At 44.5% G+C, this 19,204-nt stretch overlaps 1 long non-coding RNA gene across 1 annotated transcript; it reads right to left on the reverse strand.

The window, feature by feature from the left end:
* Positions 1 to 1,178: 1,178 nt before the first annotated feature.
* On the reverse strand, positions 1,179 to 2,443 carry LOC118560724. Its single transcript, XR_004929554.1, has 3 exons — positions 2,328 to 2,443; positions 1,543 to 1,814; positions 1,179 to 1,267 (listed from the first exon to the last, which is right to left on the reverse strand). It is a non-coding gene; the product is annotated as an uncharacterized LOC118560724 (long non-coding RNA).
* Positions 2,444 to 19,204: the final 16,761 nt, after the last annotated feature.

The raw sequence follows: 19,204 nt of genomic DNA on the forward strand, positions 1-19,204 counted from the left end.
CTGCTCCACTGTGCAGCCACTAGTTGCACATATTTTAATAAAAAAGGTTTTATTAAAATGCTAACTGGTGTTAAAAAAGAATCCATTAAAACCAAAAACTGTTGAAAAATTATTTGTGAATAAAATCTCCCGTTTTGCAGATCATTGTCCACAAGTGTCTGTTTAAGGCCTGTCATTTCATTAAAGTGACAGAAAAACATACAGAGCCAGCCCTAAAGCTCTGTACTCAGAACATTTAAAAACATTGCAATATACAGGTGATAATCAGGAGACACATTAATTGGTATTACTTATTAATGATAATTCCCGAGGGCCCTAAAGGATAAACGTATATTGCTGACTGTGATCAGCCTTCTTAACTGAACCCTTTAGCTCATAGGTGTCAAAGTCCAGTCCTCAAGGGCCGGTGTCCTGAAACTTTTAGAGGTTTCCCTGGTCCGTTAAATAATCAGGTAATTAGCAGGACTCTGAAGAACCTGACTGCATACTGAGGAGCTAATTGTGCCGTTTGATTCAGGCGTGTGGGACCAGGGAAACCTCTAGGGGTGTCAGGCTCCGGCCCTCGAGGACCGGAGCCTGACACCCCTGCTTTAGCTCAAATGGTTCAATGCCTCATGAGGCCTGATCTCACCATCGCTAGCCGGACATCAATGTCCAGAAGACAGAAGCCGACAGAGTCAAGCCAGGCAGGAGAAATCACAGGAACCAGATCAGGAAACGCTGGTTTATTCACATGGTAGCTTTCAAAAAGAGAGGCTGGAGTATCCGGTGCAATCTCCAGGTGCAGCGACTCCACGTTAATTGGAGCGCCACAGGTGTAACTGCTCAGAGCCTGATTGGCTGAGCAGGGAATGACGTCACAGAGTCTGCAGACGGGTCGCTCAGACAGCAGCAGGAGAATCATTACATGCAAGAACATAATCTGACTGAGAACATGAGCCTCCAAGTAAAAAGAATGCAAGAATCAACTAGAATTGTTAAACGTGAAGCAAGGTAGGAACATGGAAAAAACGTCTAACAAATAAAACCATGCAGCAGTGAACCGATGTGGCAAAACCCAAATAGTAAAAAAGAAACAGAGAGAATATGGCAACACCTATAGATCATAATGGATGATAAAAACATGAATCTCAATGAAACTAGAGCTAAATAATGACAGAAGTAGGCAGAATATGTTCATAATCTTTGCTTATTTTCAGTGTCACTGCTGATGCGATGGAGCTACAGGAGCTGCAGGGCTGCATTCCATTTAGTCTGGGATCCTCCCCTGTGTTTAAAGAGGCAAATTCAACATTTTAGATAGGATCTGCAATTCTGTGACTAACACATTTTGTGATGACCAGCAAACATTTCTAGCAGAAGTATGCATCATATTTTCATAATCTTGGTTCAGGGAGTGTAAATAATATTTTGGTTAGTAGTTCCTCTAACCCTAACCCTTTTGTTGAGGCTGATTCTGGTTCTTCAACACTTTTATTGAACACTATTAGAAATACATTAAGTTCCCAAGTCAATCTTCCCATTATGCATTTCCTGACTCACAGCAGTCTGAAGGTCATAGTGTCTAGAAGAAGGGACAAAGCAGACCGGACCTCCTGCCTTCATCTGTTGGGGCAGCAGCATCAGAGCAACCAGATAAAGAAGGCCGGTTCTGCTCTGGGTGAAGGTTCCTCCTGAACCCGCGGAGAGGATTTTACAAAGAAGGAATCTTAATAAACGAGGATAATTAGGGTGAACCTGAGCCTCCTCTTCATCAGAGTGTCGTTCCACAGCAGTGTCTTCAGTTTCTCCAGATCCACTGCAGGAGATCCTTTCTACAACAGAAACGACCATCATGAGTTACACCAACATTTAATTTCCCTTTTTGAAGGGAAAGGAAGCATCAGTCCAGCTGAGGGACAAATGTCCTGAAACTTTGGAGAACATCTCAGTTTGTTATTGATTAAATATTCATATTGATAAGAGGAGATGATTTAAATAAACGTTCCTCCTCCTGGTTCTGCGCCTCTAATCCTCTGAATATTAAACTCCCCCTCCCCCTCTCCCTGGTGGCCACTGTCTTTAAATGGACCCCCCCCCCCCATCCTATCCCACAACCTCTCTGCCCTCGCTGCCGTTGCCATGGTGGCAACAATCCTCTGGTGATTAGCGTTAATTATCACCATGGCAACAGCGTTAGTAGCAGTGTAATCAGGAGGAGGAAGCGGCGCCGCACGTTCACAGCCCGACCCGGTTCTGGTTCTCACCTCCTCCTGGGTGGAGTCCGTTAATTATCACACCGGTTCTATGAAACTCAGCCAGTGGGGAACCTGTTAACGATGTTTTACCTCGTTAACCAGATCCAGGTCCGGTTCTGATCCACTTGCTGATTCTGAACCAGTTCCAGCTGCGTCTCTGCAGGGAGACCGGTTCTAGATGAGCTCCGGTTGGTCCAGATCCAGGAATGTCCATCAGCCTGACCAAGGGAACCCACATCAGAGGTTTTAGATAGTGGACCAAGAACCTGCCTGTGTGGTTCTGCTGCTGCAGGTCCGGTTCAGATGAAGATTTACGGATCTCTTCTGCTCTGTCCGGTCGATTCATTAACCTGAAGTTCTCGCTGGTTTTTCTTACCCCTGGTTCTGGTTCTGTTTCCTGTCCATGCAGCTCAGCAGGTTGCTGTTGAAGGCTGATTCTGGTTCTGATCTGGTTCTGATCCTGTTAGGGACTTCTTTCTGTCCAGGGTTCCTCCCTGCCTGCTCACACAGAACCAGATTGCTTTGGGTTTAATTGGACCGCAGCAGAAGGGTTTCTGTTGTGAAGTGGAGCATCAGAATGCTCTGCAGAACTTTTTCCCTTTTAATTTGAGGTTAATTCGGCTTTGTCTCGCTCTCAGTGACATTTTGTGAGCAAAATAACTTTGAGCTTATTATCTGATTCCAGAACCTTTTCAGCGGCTGGTTAACAAGCAGTTCAGCTGCTCCTGGGGGAACCTCTCCTCTCCATAATTACCAGCCTGGATCCTGTTTTCCTGCTCTGCATTTTACAGTCTGCGGGCCGCTCAGCACGTGACTCCAGGATGCCAGGCTGATGACATAATTGGTTGCCAGGCTGATGACATAATTGGTCGCCAGGCGGATCACCAACAGGTCAACACCTGCAGGCAGGTGTCAGCTGGGCTCCTAGACCGTCTCTGTCCACTCGGTGGTTCCTTGCTGCTTGGTTCTCTGTTTGATTCTCCCAGGGACTGTTTGTGTCCTGTCCATGTTAAATGGACACTGAAACAAGAAGGTAGAAGAGAAGAAAAGGAGAAAAGGAGAAAGAGGAGAGGAAAGGTAAAGAGCAATAGAACATCCTCTGAGTCTGCTTCTACACCTGCAGAGAGAGATATAAAGAACAGCAGAACCAGCTGATAAAGTATTACAGGAACAACCAACCAACACCTTGATACCATCACTGAAGAATATACAGGATTAATTAATACGACATGTAGAAAGTGACAGATGAAGATAATAACAGGGTTTATGGATAGAAGTGAGTCTGTAACACCTGGATCACCTGCAGGTGTTGGTGAGAGTGTAGACGAGCTAACCCTAACCCTAACCATCCAGCCACGGGCAACAAGGACCTGAGGCTCAGGGGTGCCCTGACAGAGCCGCGGGTGGGGTGGGGTGGGGGGTGGGGGGGGGCCCTGTGAAGCAGCTGCCAGGAGCGAGCCAGCACTCGCCCGAGCACCCGACCCTGGACACTGAGGATCACCAACGCGGGTCACTCATACTTCCCAGACACACCGGCACTCCAAAGGGTACCCAGCCCCCGGACACAGGAAGTGCACCCTAACATCAAGATAAGGGGGGGGAGGGGGGCTACCGATTCTCCCAGAGGATGGAAGGTCCGACATTTCACCAACATAAACGGCGGTTAAAGTTTGTAGATCCAGGCCTCTGGTGTTGCTGGTACCCAGACTCGTGTCTAATGTTTAAGCAGATCTGGATCTTCAGTTCTTCAGGCTTTCTGAAGGTTTTTTAGAACTGATTTAGCGGCTAAGCTGAGCTGTGAATCCTCAGAACTGAGCGGCCTCACATTTGTCTCCTGCACAATGATTTCAGGACTTTCCTGCATCAGTTAATCCAGAAACACGAGCAGAAAAGACTCAATAAAATGTGTCAGTGAGCTTTGGGAAAGCTTTCAGCCGCACAAAGAGACACATTTACCGCCGACATGAGAGAGGCAACTCTATATTTATGGAGAGGATGAACGATGTAGAAGTTAATGTGCACAAATGTCAGAGTTCATAATTCTTTCATCAAAGACACAACTTCCCGACCAGAGTTGATGTCTGAGATGAAATAAATATGAACACTTGTTCAGTGTCGTCCATTTAAAGCAGAAGAGACGCACACGCCCAGCGTTACACGGCCAGTTTAACACGCACGCCGCCTGCTGCGTACCGCAGCCTTTTAGGCTTCACTCTGTGTTAAAACTTAAAGTTTGGCAAGAACATCTTTATTTAGTCATTTTCTTACATTTAAAATGAGCGTCTGTGTGTGGCTGTTCCAGCTGGGTGGGCAGAGACTCAAATTGTTGAAAGCCAGAATAAATATTAAAAGCAGATGAATATTTTATTCAGGATAAATTATGACGGAGTGTCTCTGAAAGCTGGTGTGTTAATAATGCAGCAGAGTGTCGCCATGTTGAGACGTTAAAGCGACTGCAGCGGCGCCGTGATCTGACATGTTTGGAGAACATACGACAGCAGCTCTGATGACACGCTAAGGTTTCATCACGTGTCTCTGCGTGTTCCTCCTTAAGGTCCTCCTTAAGGTCCTCGTTAAGGTCCTCGTTAAGGTCCTTGTTAAGTTCCTCGTTAAATTCCTCCTTAAGTTCCTCGTTAAGTTCCTCCTTAAGTTCCTTGTTAAGGTCCTCGTTAAGGTCCTCGTTAAGTTCCTTGTTAAGATCCTCGTTAAGGTCCTCGTTAAGTTCCTCGTTAAGTTCCTTGTTAAGCTCCTCGTTAAGTTCCTCCTTAAGTTCCTTGTTAAGGTCCTCGTTAAGGTCCTCGTTAAGTTCCTCGTTAAGTTCCTCCTTAAGTTCCTTGTTAAGGTCCTCGTTAAGGTCCTCGTTAAGTTCCTCGTTAAGTTCCTCCTTAAGTTCCTTGTTAAGGTCCTCGTTAAGGTCCTCGTTAAGGTCCTCGTTAAGTTCCTTGTTAAGATCCTCGTTAAGGTCCTCGTTAAGTTCCTCGTTAAGCTCCTCGTTAAGTTCCTCGTTAAGTTCCTCGTTAAGTTCCTTGATAAGGTCCTCGTTAAGTTCCTCGTTAAGGTCTTCGTTAAGTTCCTCGTTAAGCGTCATGTTAGCGTGACCGTCAGCCGTCACGGCAACCAGTCCCCACATTACAGCTGACAGGACGTCCATCATCCTTCATCCATCATCCATCATTCATCCATCCATCCAACCTTCATCCATCCTTCATCCATCCATCATCCATCCTTCATCCGTCCATCCTTCATCCATCCATCATCCATCCTTCATCCGTCCATCTGTCCATCCTTCATCCATCCGTCCATCCTTCATCCATCTGTCCATCCTTCATCCATCCTTCATCCATCCATCCATCCTTCATCCGTCTATCTGTCCATCCTTCATCCATCCATCCATCATCCCTCATCCATCCATCATCCATCCATCCATCCTTCATCCGTCTATCTGTCCATCCTTCATCCATCCATCCTTCCTTCATCCGTCTATCTGTCCATCCTTCATCCATCCATCCTTCATCCATCCATCATCCTTCATCCATCCTTCATCCATCCTTCATCCATCCATCCATCATCCACCCATCATCCTTCATCCATCCATCCTTCATCCATCCATCATCCATCCATCATCCCCTCATAGAACCTGCGCTCCCTGTTGACAGAACTCTGAATATTAGCACAGGTTGTAGGTGTTAGAAGGCTGGACCGTTTATTCCTCCAGGTTCTTGGTTCCTATCTCCAGCATTCTCTGGCTGAGAGGCGACGTCCACACTGGGAGGGTCTCCAGTCCATCACACCTCAGGACAATTTAGAGACCCAATGAAGACAACAGTCATGTTTTTGGACTGTGGGAGGACACAGGAGTACCCAGGGAGAACCCAGGCATGCACAGGGAGAACATGCAGACTCCATGCAGAAAGAGCCAGACTGGCATTTAAACCCAGAACCTTCTGTCTGCACGGCTAAATGTTACAACTGCTCCAGTCAGCAGCCCACCTGGAAACAATACAAAGTTTCCTCATGTAGACGATGTCCCAGGTGTTTTCTCCACCTGTGTCTGAGGCAAATGTTGTACACCAGGAGTGCTGATGAAGATTTATGAGTGTGAACTCTGGAGCAGCAGGTTAACACCGAGAGCCAGACAGTTTCCAACTGGATAGACTCATCTGCGTTCATTACCAGTGACAGGCTGAGAAACCGCCAGTGAAACTGATGACATTTCACAGCTCGGCTGGTTTGCATGTAGAACATGTTTGATCTTACACGCCTGAATGCAGCGCAGGTGAGGATGGGTTAAAGCTGCTCGTTAGATCAAACAAAACAGCTTCACATGGTGTTAAAGAGAGACCACTGAAGGTCAGTCAGCGGAGGAGAGCACGCTGCTGTCTGCTCCACACACTTCTTACTCAGACTTACAGAAACATTTACTGTGCACTGTGCACTATGAACATTTGAGCAAATTTTCATTGCAAAACAGAAGATAAATGAGAAACATTATAACGTATTTGTCAGAAATGTAGCAGCAAACCAAAGAGACATTTTCTATGTCTAAGGAGGACAACCTGGATAGAACCAGAATCTGCAGCAGCAGGACGTGTTGCAGCAATGAACGCACCAGACGGTGGTGCAGATAGTCCAGTTCCTCAGTGCAACAGCGTTCACTGACCTGTAGGGGGGGGGGGGACGTGTGGAGTGAAGCTGTTGTGAGATCTGGTTGTTCTGCATTTAAAGCTGCTGGACGTCTGTCAGAGGGAGAGAAGGAGCTGCAGGTTCAGTCCAGCTCTGATGGGGGGGGGGGGGGGGGGGGTCTCAGCCAACGCAGAGACTGCAGACGACTTCACAGGAGCAGAGGTGTGGAGGGGGAGACTCGGCTGACTTTCCCTAAAGTGATGATGTCTTTTGTTTGGTTGACATTGAGAGTCAGATGGTGTGTGCTGCAGCAGTTCTCCTCCCTGTAGGCGAGGTGGCTGTCGTCGCTGAGTAGACCAGCACCGCTGTGTCTCTGCAGACCTGATGATCTGCTTCTGGCTGCTGCTGCTCCTGGTTCCTCAGGGTGAAGAGCAGCTCAGGGACATGATGCTGGGGTGGACAGACTGAGGTCTGTCTGTGAGGAAACACAGCAGCCAGTTACCAGGGGGTCTGGGGGGGTCCGGAGGGTCTGAGGGGTCCGATGGGTACGAGGGGTGTGGGGTGGGGGGGGGGGGGGGCAGTGTGCTCACCAGGTGCTGGGGGAGCTTTGTGTTGAATTCTGAGCTGAATCCTCAAGTGGAGGAGTCGGCGTCCTCCGTGGAGTGGTTGGAACAATAACTAAACTAGGGCGGATCAATGGGGGTGGGGGGGTATAGGTGGGGGGGGGGGGTCTCCAACTGCTGTTCTCTGCCAGTAGTTCTTCAGCACATTCTGCCTGATGCTTCCTTACCTACTGACTTTGTTCCAGGTGCAGGTTTTTCTTGTACTTCTGGTTTGATGGTCAAACCTTCTCAGGAGGCCAAGGACACCAGCCCCCCCCCCCCACCCCCCGCCCTCCCCCGCACCCCCCTTCCCCCCCACCGTCCCACCGGGGACAGGAGCAGGCACCAAGCTGCCCAGCAGAAAACATGTTGTACTCTAACAGCAGCTTATATCGCTGCGTTCTTTCATTGTTCTTCATCCTTTCCTCCATGACGGGTAAAACTGTTATCTGTACGGAACAATATCACCGACTGACCAACAGATACTTTATCTGTCCTCAGGGACATCCGAGAATCCAGTAGCGTACAAAACAAAGAGACATAAAACTATATCAACCATTTCTGTAACTGATCACATAAAATGTGCATTATGGTTGCCAAATCAGTTTATGATTTATCAAGATTTAAACTGTTTTCAAAAGTTATTTAAGAACTAAAGAGAAACCTGCTGACAAACACTGAATGGGGGGGGGGGGGGGGGGCACCACCGTCACCCGCTGGGCCTGCCTTGTCCTAGCGACCAGTACCAGGTCGTCCATCAGCAGAAATGCTCCTGTCACCATCAGGTCTGGTTCAGGTCCAACCTGAGCATCAGAGGATGAATCTCAGCGCTCTGTAGCTGAGAATCAGGGAACGTAAGATCCAGCAGACAGAAACACGCTGAAACGTTAAAGCTGCAGATGAAATAGAGACCAAACAAAAGCTGACCATCATTTCTGTCAGCACATGGACTTCCTGTCACACCTGAACATGTCTCAGGTGGATTCTGTCCTCCTGCCCTCAGATGAAGAACAAACTGTCAGAGTCACAGTTCTGCTTTAATAAAATCCATTTTTCATTTGTTTTCTTTTCCTCTGTTTGAACTTTTTATTACCTGAAGATTAAAAAAGCTCCAATATTTAGAAAGGCTGTGTTCTATCTATCTATCTATCTATCTATCTATCTATCTATCTATCTATCTATCTATCTATCTATCTATCTATCTATCTATCTATCACCTGTTTTTTTCTGATCAACTGGTTTCAGTTTAAATCAGGTTCTTGTAGTTGCTGCTGAGCGAGATCCGTATTTTGTATTTTACCATCAAGGTGGGGACATCTTCGCTGTCCTCACCTTGATGGGGGCTAGTGTTCGGGTTGGGGGGGTTGGGAGGGGGGGGGGGGGGGTTAGGCTTTAAAATGGGTTGTGTAAGTGAATTAAACTCAATGGAAGATCCTCAGTAAGTGTGCCAAACACAGGTGTGGGTGTTTCCTCACACCTGCAGCAGGGAAATTGGTGCAACTTCACCTCTGTCCCTCCTCCTGCAGATGCTGTGCTGTGATTGGCTGAGCTCTGCTTCGATTGACACGTCTCCAGGGTGACAGATTGATGTGATGCACAGCAGCTAAGGCCTGTGTTAAAGACCTCCACACAGACACTTGTTTCACACTTAATTTGCATGTTGTGTTGGGGTGCTGGTCCAAACCAGTTCTCCTCCTGGATCATGAATAGACACGGGGGGGGGGCTGTGATGGAATCAGCAGAGCTGGACTTTATTGCTGGGCTCCAGGACTTCAGCTGGTTACCTGTAGACACTGAAAGGTCCTGCAGGTGGCTGCAGGAGGAGAACCGCTTGCTTCAGAGGGACGAAGGTCTCACCTTGCTGATGATCTGTTGCTTAATCAAGGTTCTTCTTCAGAACGTTCCTCTGAGGCACTCGATCACCCCAGGATGTCCAACTTTTTAATTCATACATAATAGGCCTGGGAATTAACTATTAACCATTAAAAATTAAATTAAAAATTAAAAATTAAAATGGTGCGTTAAAATACTTAAACATTGAATTAGACTTTGAAACATAAGTTATGTCAGATTCAGAATGAACTTCTTCATCAGGTTTGAGGGCATAAACAGGGAATCTGACTTCAGAGTCCAACGCAGAGAAGTGAGAGTGAGCAGATGAATGGTCATGGGTTCTGTCTGCGATATTGTTCCTTGGTGTGGGCGGTGGGTTGAACAGAGAGGAGGTCCAGGTACCCCTCCATGAATTCTCAGTGGAGAGAAGTGGTCTGCTGATCCGATTCTCCCATAAACGAACACACAGAGATGTTTTAGCTCATAAGATCTGGGGGGCATCACTGCTTCATTAACCGCGCTACATAACAGTTAAAGCTGCAGCTGATGATGTTGGAGCGCTGGCAAGACTTGAAAGTGGCACCTCCTCTTAGCTCCTCTAAGCTCCACCCCCCCCCCCCCCCCCACAAACCTGAATGTGCATCTGACAACAGAGCTCAGCAGGGCAGAGGAAAGCCAACTCAGCCATTTCAGCACATTTTGGACATCAACCAAACTACCTCATGTCTCGTTTACCTGTAAGTAAACTTGGAGTCAGGACTCTACAGCCAGGGACAGAGGGAGGCGGGGCAGGATGACGCTTGATCGCATCTGATTGGTTCGTTCCATTTGGATCATGTGACAGGGATTGGTCAGAGTTTTTACAAGCGAAGCCAAAATTATACTTTTAGAAACAAAATTAACTTAGGGGTAATTACAGCTTTGTGGTCGCCACCTTCTGTGTACAGAAGCTTTTTTATTGGCTTGTTTGAAAAACACAAGTGGAAGTCCCCCACAGGAAACAGTCTTCAAAAAGATCAGAATATTTTATTTGTTAACACAGTAAAATAAAGTTGTTACAGCCTGAACAGGGACTTGAACCCTGGACCCTCAAATTAAATGTCTGATGCTCTACTAGCTGAGCTACAGACTCTGAACTTCAGCCTTTGGACATAGCAGCTGCTCTTTTTATTAATCGCTGTGACATTAGTTTTATGGACTTTTGTGTCCCGCGGCTCCTGCGGTGAGCGCCTCCTGTTCGAGCCGCCACAGGGAGGCTGATCTGGGGCTGTCGTCTGCTCGCTGCTCCGCCGTCAGACGTGCCAACGCCACTGATGGCCGGTGCGTCTGCAGCGAAGAAGAGGGGGAGGCTTGATGGTGAGCTCTGATTGGAGAATATGAGTTACGTAGAAAGATAAACGGTTTTCTGATCTGATAGTTTATGAACAAAGAGACAAAGCTGACCGCCCCTGAGCGGGTCCTTTGGTACACTTTTAAAATTCAGACCGCCTCATCAATGCACAACAATCATAATACAGCCATAAAACCCCAGAAGAATGATGTTTGTTGTGATTCCCCAAACTCATAGCTGACATTCTAGTCAAGACTAACAGGAGTATTGTCAGGAAAAACGTTCATATCGAGGATTTTAATTTCCCATTTGCTCTAAAGAGTGACTCAGAGGAAGGTTGAACCCTGGTGAATATCAAACTAAATGTGTCAAAGTTTTAAGTGTCCAATCAAAACGCAGACAAAAGCTTAAGACTAGCATAAGGTGATGATAAATTTAATGAAGAATGCAGGTTTACAGAACACAGGAACATGATTGGGATGAGAACAGAGGAACATTCAGGATGAAGACCGGACAAAGTGTCTGACGAGGACTGAACTTAAAGGAGACGGAGAGAAACAATAAGGCGGTAATAAGACACAGGAGAACTGAGTGACACAATCAGGCTGAAGGAAAGGAGGACTGATGAACATTCTAGATTCAGTAAGTGTACATGGAAAGGTCTTATGCTGTGGAGATTTTAATTAATAAGTATTATGTGAAAGTAAAAGGACAGATGTAAATGGTTTAATCATTGAAAAATATCTTGAATTAAACTTGCTGGTTTGTATTAATGATGGTAGAGGTACAAGATATGATTGTAACAGTTTTTTAGATTTAACATTGGTATCAAGTGTTAAGCCTGCTTCGCCTGCTGGTGGCGCTGATGCACAGCAGCCTGGCTTCTGTCAGTGTGACCCAGGGCTAGCCTGGCCAGTCATATCCACGCCGTATCGGTCTGCAAAGGAGCTGGTAGAGCTGGACTAAGAGGGTCAGCACCAGCAGGTCAGAACCCATCAGAAAACTATGGATGTGATGCAAAAAGCTCCAGACAACGCGCTCTGTTTGTGTAATTTGTAGTCTGCTAAAAGTGTCACGCTATCGAGCAAACTCTCCAGAGAACGACTTTTGCTAAATAATCTGAGGATACATGGTGCACTCAAAGCACCAAGCAACAAAGCATCTCCGTATGTATCTTAGCTGCTATGGTTACAGAAAGCACTGCTGCGTTTTTATAATTCTGGCACTGACGCATCGTGAAGCCCCGCCCACCATGCTGTGATTGGTCCGATCTGTTTTAGGCTTCCAGCTGTGTCGCTTATCACCGTAAACGTGTGCGTGACTGAATGTGCTACAGTTTACCATAGAACCTGGTCCGGCTTTAAACTGGACCAGAACTTTCTCCCTGACCCGTCTGCTGGGTTCCTTGGTCTGCATGATGCTGGAGGTTCTCTGATGTTCTCTGAAGAACCTCTGAGGCTGCAGTTAGACGGGGTTTAAACTATACACATTTGGTACTGATTAGGTGAACGCTCAACAAAAGGGTATTTTTGGACATCAGAGTAAAGGCGGATGAATAATTAAATTAAATTTTATTTATGCAGCACCAATTCACTACACATGTCATCTCAAGCATCTTTACAGTCAAATTCGCTCAAATCCTCCAGACAGGCTGGTCGTGCTCTGGCCTGTCTGCATGCTGCTGTCGTCTTATTGCACTGCAGCAATTCAGATAATCTGATTTTCAGGGATCAGTTACATTTAAATTTTGTCTTTTATTTAACAAATTGAGGAACAAGTTATTCCTTTTTGTGTGATGGTTGGGATGTTACACGTTTTTTATTTCTGTATTTTCTTCTCTTGTTGATTTCCCATCAGAACCAGACATCATCTTTGTCTGGAACAGCTCTTTCTGTGCACGGCGGCATCAAACACACTCTGATCATCTGAGCGGAAATTAAACCAGCAAAGTGTTGCTTTCACTGTTTTCAGTTACAGACTTAAAACAAGATCCATGCATGAATATTTATTCGGACCTGAGATAAACTCTTGGTCAGCATGTTTAAAATGTGCAGAACTGCCCTTTAACTCTTTTTTTAGGGTTAGGGTTTTTTAACCTTATTTTATAATAAATTACATTTGACAGTTTTTGTTGCCACATACAGTTGAGGCTTTTAAAACAATTAATAATTTTCAAACGAGTTTAACAAACATACTGAAAAAGACTGTGGAGAACTAAAGAGCAGACAGCATAGAGATGTAGGCTTTATTCTCTAAATCACATTTTTACTATTTTGTTCTCAGATTTGAGACAAAAACAGGCAGAGCACCAGATTTATTTCACTAATTTCAGAACACTTTCATTTCTTTACATTTCAATTTATCTTCTGAAAAATATAAATTATTTTTTAGCTGTTTTCAATATAAATTTTAAATTGGTGAGCCTGAGAACTATAAGATTATTATTTGTAAAAAATTTCAGCACTCTTTGCCAGGGCTTTGTCATTTTAGTCATCTTTCTGTTTTAAAACAAAAAAGAATGTTTCATGTAAAAATATTATCTGTCAACATATTTTCCAAATTTTTATGAATGCTACTATTAACTTCCCACTCATGGATGTTTTTTTCTTAACCCAAACAAGCAAATTAGATTTTTTTTAAGAGTAAGACTATCCAAAATAAGCAGCAACTCAGATCTGTCTCATGTATGCAAATGACATAAAATAACGATTTTTTCTTATTTTGGAAAACAATGAAATATAAAATTATGAAAATGCAATGGCGGTGTACTGTAGCAATGTATTTTCAATGATGGTGACATAAAAAAAACATAAATAAAAAGAAACACTAAATATAATTTTTATCAAAACATAAAACCTAAATATTATGTTGTTTGAATCAACACAGATTCAAACTGTGTCACTGACATGAAATTATTATATAGAATATTAATGATAATATAAATGATAACAGTTACTATAATAATAATAGTGATTATGAATAACAGTCATTAATATTTATATTATACTTATTCTATATAATCATGTCATGTTATTATTATTGTTGATAATAATAATAAAGTCATTATTATTTATATTATAATTATTCTATACAATAATTTCATGGCATTATTATTATTATTGTTTTTGATGATGATGATAATAATAATAATAATAATAACAGTCATTATTATTTATAATATAACTATTCTATATAATAATTTCATGTTATTATTATTATTTATAATAACAATAATAACAGTTATTATTTATATAATAATTATTCTATATAGTAATTTCATGTTATTATTATTGTTGATAACAACAATAATAAAAATAATAATAATAATAGTCATTATTATTTATCTTATAATTATTTGATATAATAATTCCATGTCATTGTAAAGGCGTTGTGCGCTCAGCAGTTAACTGCTAAACAAAGAGGCTGCTGCTCTCCTGGTTGGTGGTGAGCGTGACTCAGAGAACAGAGCCACAGCGCCTCCTGCTGACCACTTCTTCTCATCGTTTTAGAAAATAAAAGTCAACAGCACACACACAGGTCTTAAAAACTGATTATTGTTTTACACAAACCTGCTTGGTCTTAGGACCTAAGTTCTGATCCACAAGCAGGAACCAAACTGAATTGACATCTCAGCCCTGATCAGGTTGTGACTCTTGGAAACACCAGAACTAGTCGTCTAGGATCAGAACCACTGATTGTCACCAAACTGTTTCTAAATAGACCGAGCTGTGGTGTAGCATCTGCAGCACATGTTCTGGTGCCGGCTGAAGATGCTAGAGCCAGTTTATTTGTTGATAACTTTACATTTTCTCCTTTTAAATTCAGACAAAAGAGTCGTCAGAGCAGAGTCTTTGAAAAAAGGAACTTCGTAATCCTTTAATCTGGGTGGCATTAAACTGGCCTCTGGTAATAAAGTTAAAAATCTTGGTGTTGTTTTTGACCAAGACATGTCATTTAAATCCCATATTAAACAGGTTTCCAGAGTTTCCTTTTTTCACCTCAGGAATATCGCCAAAATTAGAAACATTCTGTCCAGGAGTGATGCTGAAAAACTGGTCCATGCATTTGGTACTTCAAGGCTGGACTATTGTAATTCTTTACTATCAGGAAGTCCACAAAATGCAGTTCAAAGCCTTCAGCTGATCCAAAATGCTGCAGCAAGAGTTCTGATGAAAATCAACCAGAGGGATCATATTTCTCCTGTTTTAGCTTCCCTTCATTGGCTTCCTGTTAAATCAAGAATAGAATTTAAAATTCTTCTTCTAACGTATAAAGCCCTTAATAATCAAGCTCCATCATATATCAGAGCTCTGATTACCCCGTATGTTCCTAACAGAGCACTTCGCTCTCAGACTGCAGGTCTGCTGGTGGTTCCTAGAGTCGGTTTGTCTTGGTAAAAAATAACACCAAGATTTTTTACTTTATTAACAGAGGCCAAGTTAATGCCATCCAGATTAAGTGATTGTCCCCCCCCCCCCCCCCCCCCCTCACTTGGGATTGTTGGATGTGAGTGTTATGTGAAAATGTGTGTACGGCGTCGTCCCTTTTTTTTTTTTTTTTTTTTTGAAAGTCTCTGTGTGTGGTGAGTGGGGCACTAGGGTGGGATGGTGTGAATGAGATTTATTTATTTGTAAAAAAAAAATTATTTATTTTTCTTTTTGCCAGGTTTGGGTCCAAACCGCTCCCTCTCCAAAGAGCATCTCAACTCTCCGGTAGGTGCGGAGCCCCCCCCCCCCGCCGAACCCCTCCGCTGGCTGCCACCTTAGCCTGCTGGTGCATTGGCGGCCCTCGGGTTCGGGGCGGGTTCCCAGGTGGGTGCAGGCCCCTTCCTGGCGGCTGCTTCGCGGAGTCTGGCCCCCCGTCTCTCCTCTTTCCTTGGAGGGGGGGGGCAGATTTCCTGTGTTGGCCCCTCTTGGGCGCCCTGCTTTGGGGGTCCCTTTGGGGGTCCGGGGTTAGGGGTCCCCTGGCGCCTGCCTCGGCGCTCGGGGAAGGCGGGCCTTTGGTTCTTCACAACCACTATTGAGCATTTTTCTTCTGGATAATTTTCACCTAAACTAGTGCACTCTCACAAACTCCCACAGGTGCAGGGTTCCAGGTATTAAGTGTTCACATCTATACAGAAAGCCTGTAATTTATTTAATTATTTATTTTTTACTTTCTTTTCTCAGGTATCACTAAACACATGTCAGCTTAAATAATAATACATATGATTTAGCAATGGTATCTAGGTGTTACTCTATTGTATCTGTTACACTATGTCTGTTGGTTGTGCTGTTTATCTCTTCTTTCTTTCACCTCTTCTCTTTCTTTTTTTTCTCTTCTTGTTCTTCCTTTACTCTCCCATTGTAGTGTCCACATAATTTGAAATTCTCCCCGCAGGAATCACAATAAAACTATTTACATGCATAAATCAAGCGGAGCATTATGGCGAAAGCTGATTGCTCCACTTGTGAAAATAAAATCTGTCAAGCTCTATTTGGAATTAAGACATAAATTCTTATTGCCACATTGCTAGACAGGACACTGGAAAAAAAAAGAATTCAAATGCAGGAAATTTAAAGTCATCCAGCTTTTGATGTCATCAAGACATGACTGCAGTCGAAGTAACTGATTGGGTTCATCAGGATTTATGGATAAATATAGCTGAGTGTCATCAGCATAACAGTGGAAATTAATCCCATGCTGTCTGATAATTTTGCCAATCGGAAGCATATATATAGTAAATAGAATTGGTCCAAGGACTGAACCCTGTGGTACTCCACAAGTGACCCTTGTGTCTATTCTCTGAGATCCAGGGAGCCATGGAAGGACTTCAGAACCGGGTCCATGTTCTCTACGTTCTTAGTCTTAGTGGAAGGACTTCAGAACCGGGTCCATGTTCTCTACGTTCTTAGTCTTAGTGAGCACTTCAGAACCGGGTCCATGTTCTCTACGTTCTTAGTCTTAGTGAGGACTTCAGAACCGGGTTCATGTTCTCTACGTTCTTAGTCTCAGTGGAAGGACTTCAGAACCGGGTCCATGTTCTCTACGTTCTTAGTCTTAGTGGAAGGACTTCAGAACCGGGTCCATGTTCTCTACGTTCTTAGTCTTAGTGGAAGGACTTCAGAACCGGGTCCATGTTCTCTACGTTCTTAGTCTTATTGGAAGGACTTCAGAACCGGGTCCATGTTCTCTACGTTCTTAGTCTCAGTGGAAGGACTTCAGAACCGGGTCCATGTTCTCTACGTTCTTAGTCTTAGTGAGGACTTCAGAACCGGGTCCATGTTCTCTACGTTCTTAGTCTTAGTGAGCACTTCAGAACCGGGTCCATGTTCTCTACGTTCTTAGTCTTAGTGAGGACTTCAGAACCGGGTTCATGTTCTCTACGTTCTTAGTCTCAGTGGAAGGACTTCAGAACCGGGTCCATGTTCTCTACGTTCTTAGTCTTAGTGGAAGGACTTCAGAACCGGGTCCATGTTCTCTACGTTCTTAGTCTTAGTGGAAGGACTTCAGAACCGGGTCCATGTTCTCTACGTTCTTAGTCTTATTGGAAGGACTTCAGAACCGGGTCCATGTTCTCTACGTTCTTAGTCTCAGTGGAAGGACTTCAGAACCGGGTCCATGTTCTCTACGTTCTTAGTCTTAGTGAGGACTTCAGAACCGGGTTCATGTTCTCTACGCGTTTAGTCTAAGTGAGGCCTTCAGAACCGGGTCCATGTTCTCTACGTTCTTAGTCTTAGTGGAAGGACTTCAGAACCGGGTCCATGTTCTCTACGTTCTTAGTCTCAGTGGAAGGACTTCAGAACCGGGTCCATGTTCTCTACGTTCTTAGTCTTAGTGGAAGGACTTCAGAACCGGGTCCATGTTCTCTACGTTCTTAGTCTCAGTGGAAGGACTTCAGAACCGGGTCCATGTTCTCTACGTTCTTAGTCTTAGTGGAAGGACTTCAGAACCGGGTCCATGTTCTCTACGTTCTTAGTCTTAGTGGAAGGACTTCAGAACCGGGTCCATGTTCTCTACGTTCTTAGTCTTAGTGAGGACTTCAGAACCGGGTCCATGTTCTCTACGTTCTTAGTCTTAGTGGAAGGACTTCAGAACCGGGTCCATGTTCTCTACGTTCTTAGTCTTAGTGGAAGGACTTCAGAACCGGGTCCATGTTCTCTACGTTCTTAGTCTTAGTGGAAGGACTTCAGAACCGGGTCCATGTTCTCTACGTTCTTAGTCTTAGTGAGGACTTCAGAACTGGGTCCATGTTCTCTACGTTCTTAGTCTTTGTGAGGACTTCAGAACCGGGTCCATGTTCTCTACGTTCTTAGTCTTAGTGGAAGGACTTCAGAACCGGGTCCATGTTCTCTACGTTCTTAGTCTTAGTGGAAGGACTTCAGAACCGGGTCCATGTTCTCTACGTTCTTAGTCTTAGTGAGGACTTCAGAACCGGGTCCATGTTCTCTACGTTCTTAGTCTTAGTGGAAGGACTTCAGAACCGGGTCCATGTTCTCTACGTTCTTAGTCTTAGTGAGGACTTCAGAACCGGGTCCATGTTCTCTACGTTCTTAGTCTTAGTGGAAGGACTTCAGAACCGGGTCCATGTTCTCTACGCTCTTAGTCTAAGTGAGGCCTTCAGAACCGGGTCCATGTTCTCTACGTTCTTAGTCTTAGTGGAAGGACTTCAGAACCGGGTCCATGTTCTCTACGTTCTTAGTCTTAGTGGAAGGACTTCAGAACCGGGTCCATGTTCTCTACGTTCTTAGTCTTAGTGAGGACTTCAGAACTGGGTCCATGTTCTCTACGTTCTTAGTCTTAGTGAGGACTTCAGAACCGGGTCCATGTTCTCTACGTTCTTAGTCTTAGTGGAAGGACTTCAGAACCGGGTCCATGTTCTCTACGTTCTTAGTCTTAGTGGAAGGACTTCAGAACCGGGTCCATGTTCTCTACGTTCTTAGTCTTAGTGAGCACTTCAGAACCGGGTCCATGTTCTCTACGTTCTTAGTCTTAGTGAGGACTTCAGAACCGGGTTCATGTTCTCTACGTTCTTAGTCTCAGTGGAAGGACTTCAGAACCGGGTCCATGTTCTCTACGTTCTTAGTCTTAGTGGAAGGACTTCAGAACCGGGTCCATGTTCTCTACGTTCTTAGTCTTAGTGGAAGGACTTCAGAACCGGGTCCATGTTCTCTACGTTCTTAGTCTTATTGGAAGGACTTCAGAACCGGGTCCATGTTCTCTACGTTCTTAGTCTCAGTGGAAGGACTTCAGAACCGGGTCCATGTTCTCTACGTTCTTAGTCTTAGTGAGGACTTCAGAACCGGGTCCATGTTCTCTACGTTCTTAGTCTTAGTGAGCACTTCAGAACCGGGTCCATGTTCTCTACGTTCTTAGTCTTAGTGAGGACTTCAGAACCGGGTTCATGTTCTCTACGTTCTTAGTCTCAGTGGAAGGACTTCAGAACCGGGTCCATGTTCTCTACGTTCTTAGTCTTAGTGGAAGGACTTCAGAACCGGGTCCATGTTCTCTACGTTCTTAGTCTTAGTGGAAGGACTTCAGAACCGGGTCCATGTTCTCTACGTTCTTAGTCTTATTGGAAGGACTTCAGAACCGGGTCC

The sequence above is a fragment of the Fundulus heteroclitus genome, unplaced genomic scaffold (assembly GCF_011125445.2).
Source record: "Fundulus heteroclitus isolate FHET01 unplaced genomic scaffold, MU-UCD_Fhet_4.1 scaffold_47, whole genome shotgun sequence".
In the NCBI taxonomy this organism is placed as follows: Eukaryota; Metazoa; Chordata; class Actinopteri; order Cyprinodontiformes; family Fundulidae; genus Fundulus; species Fundulus heteroclitus.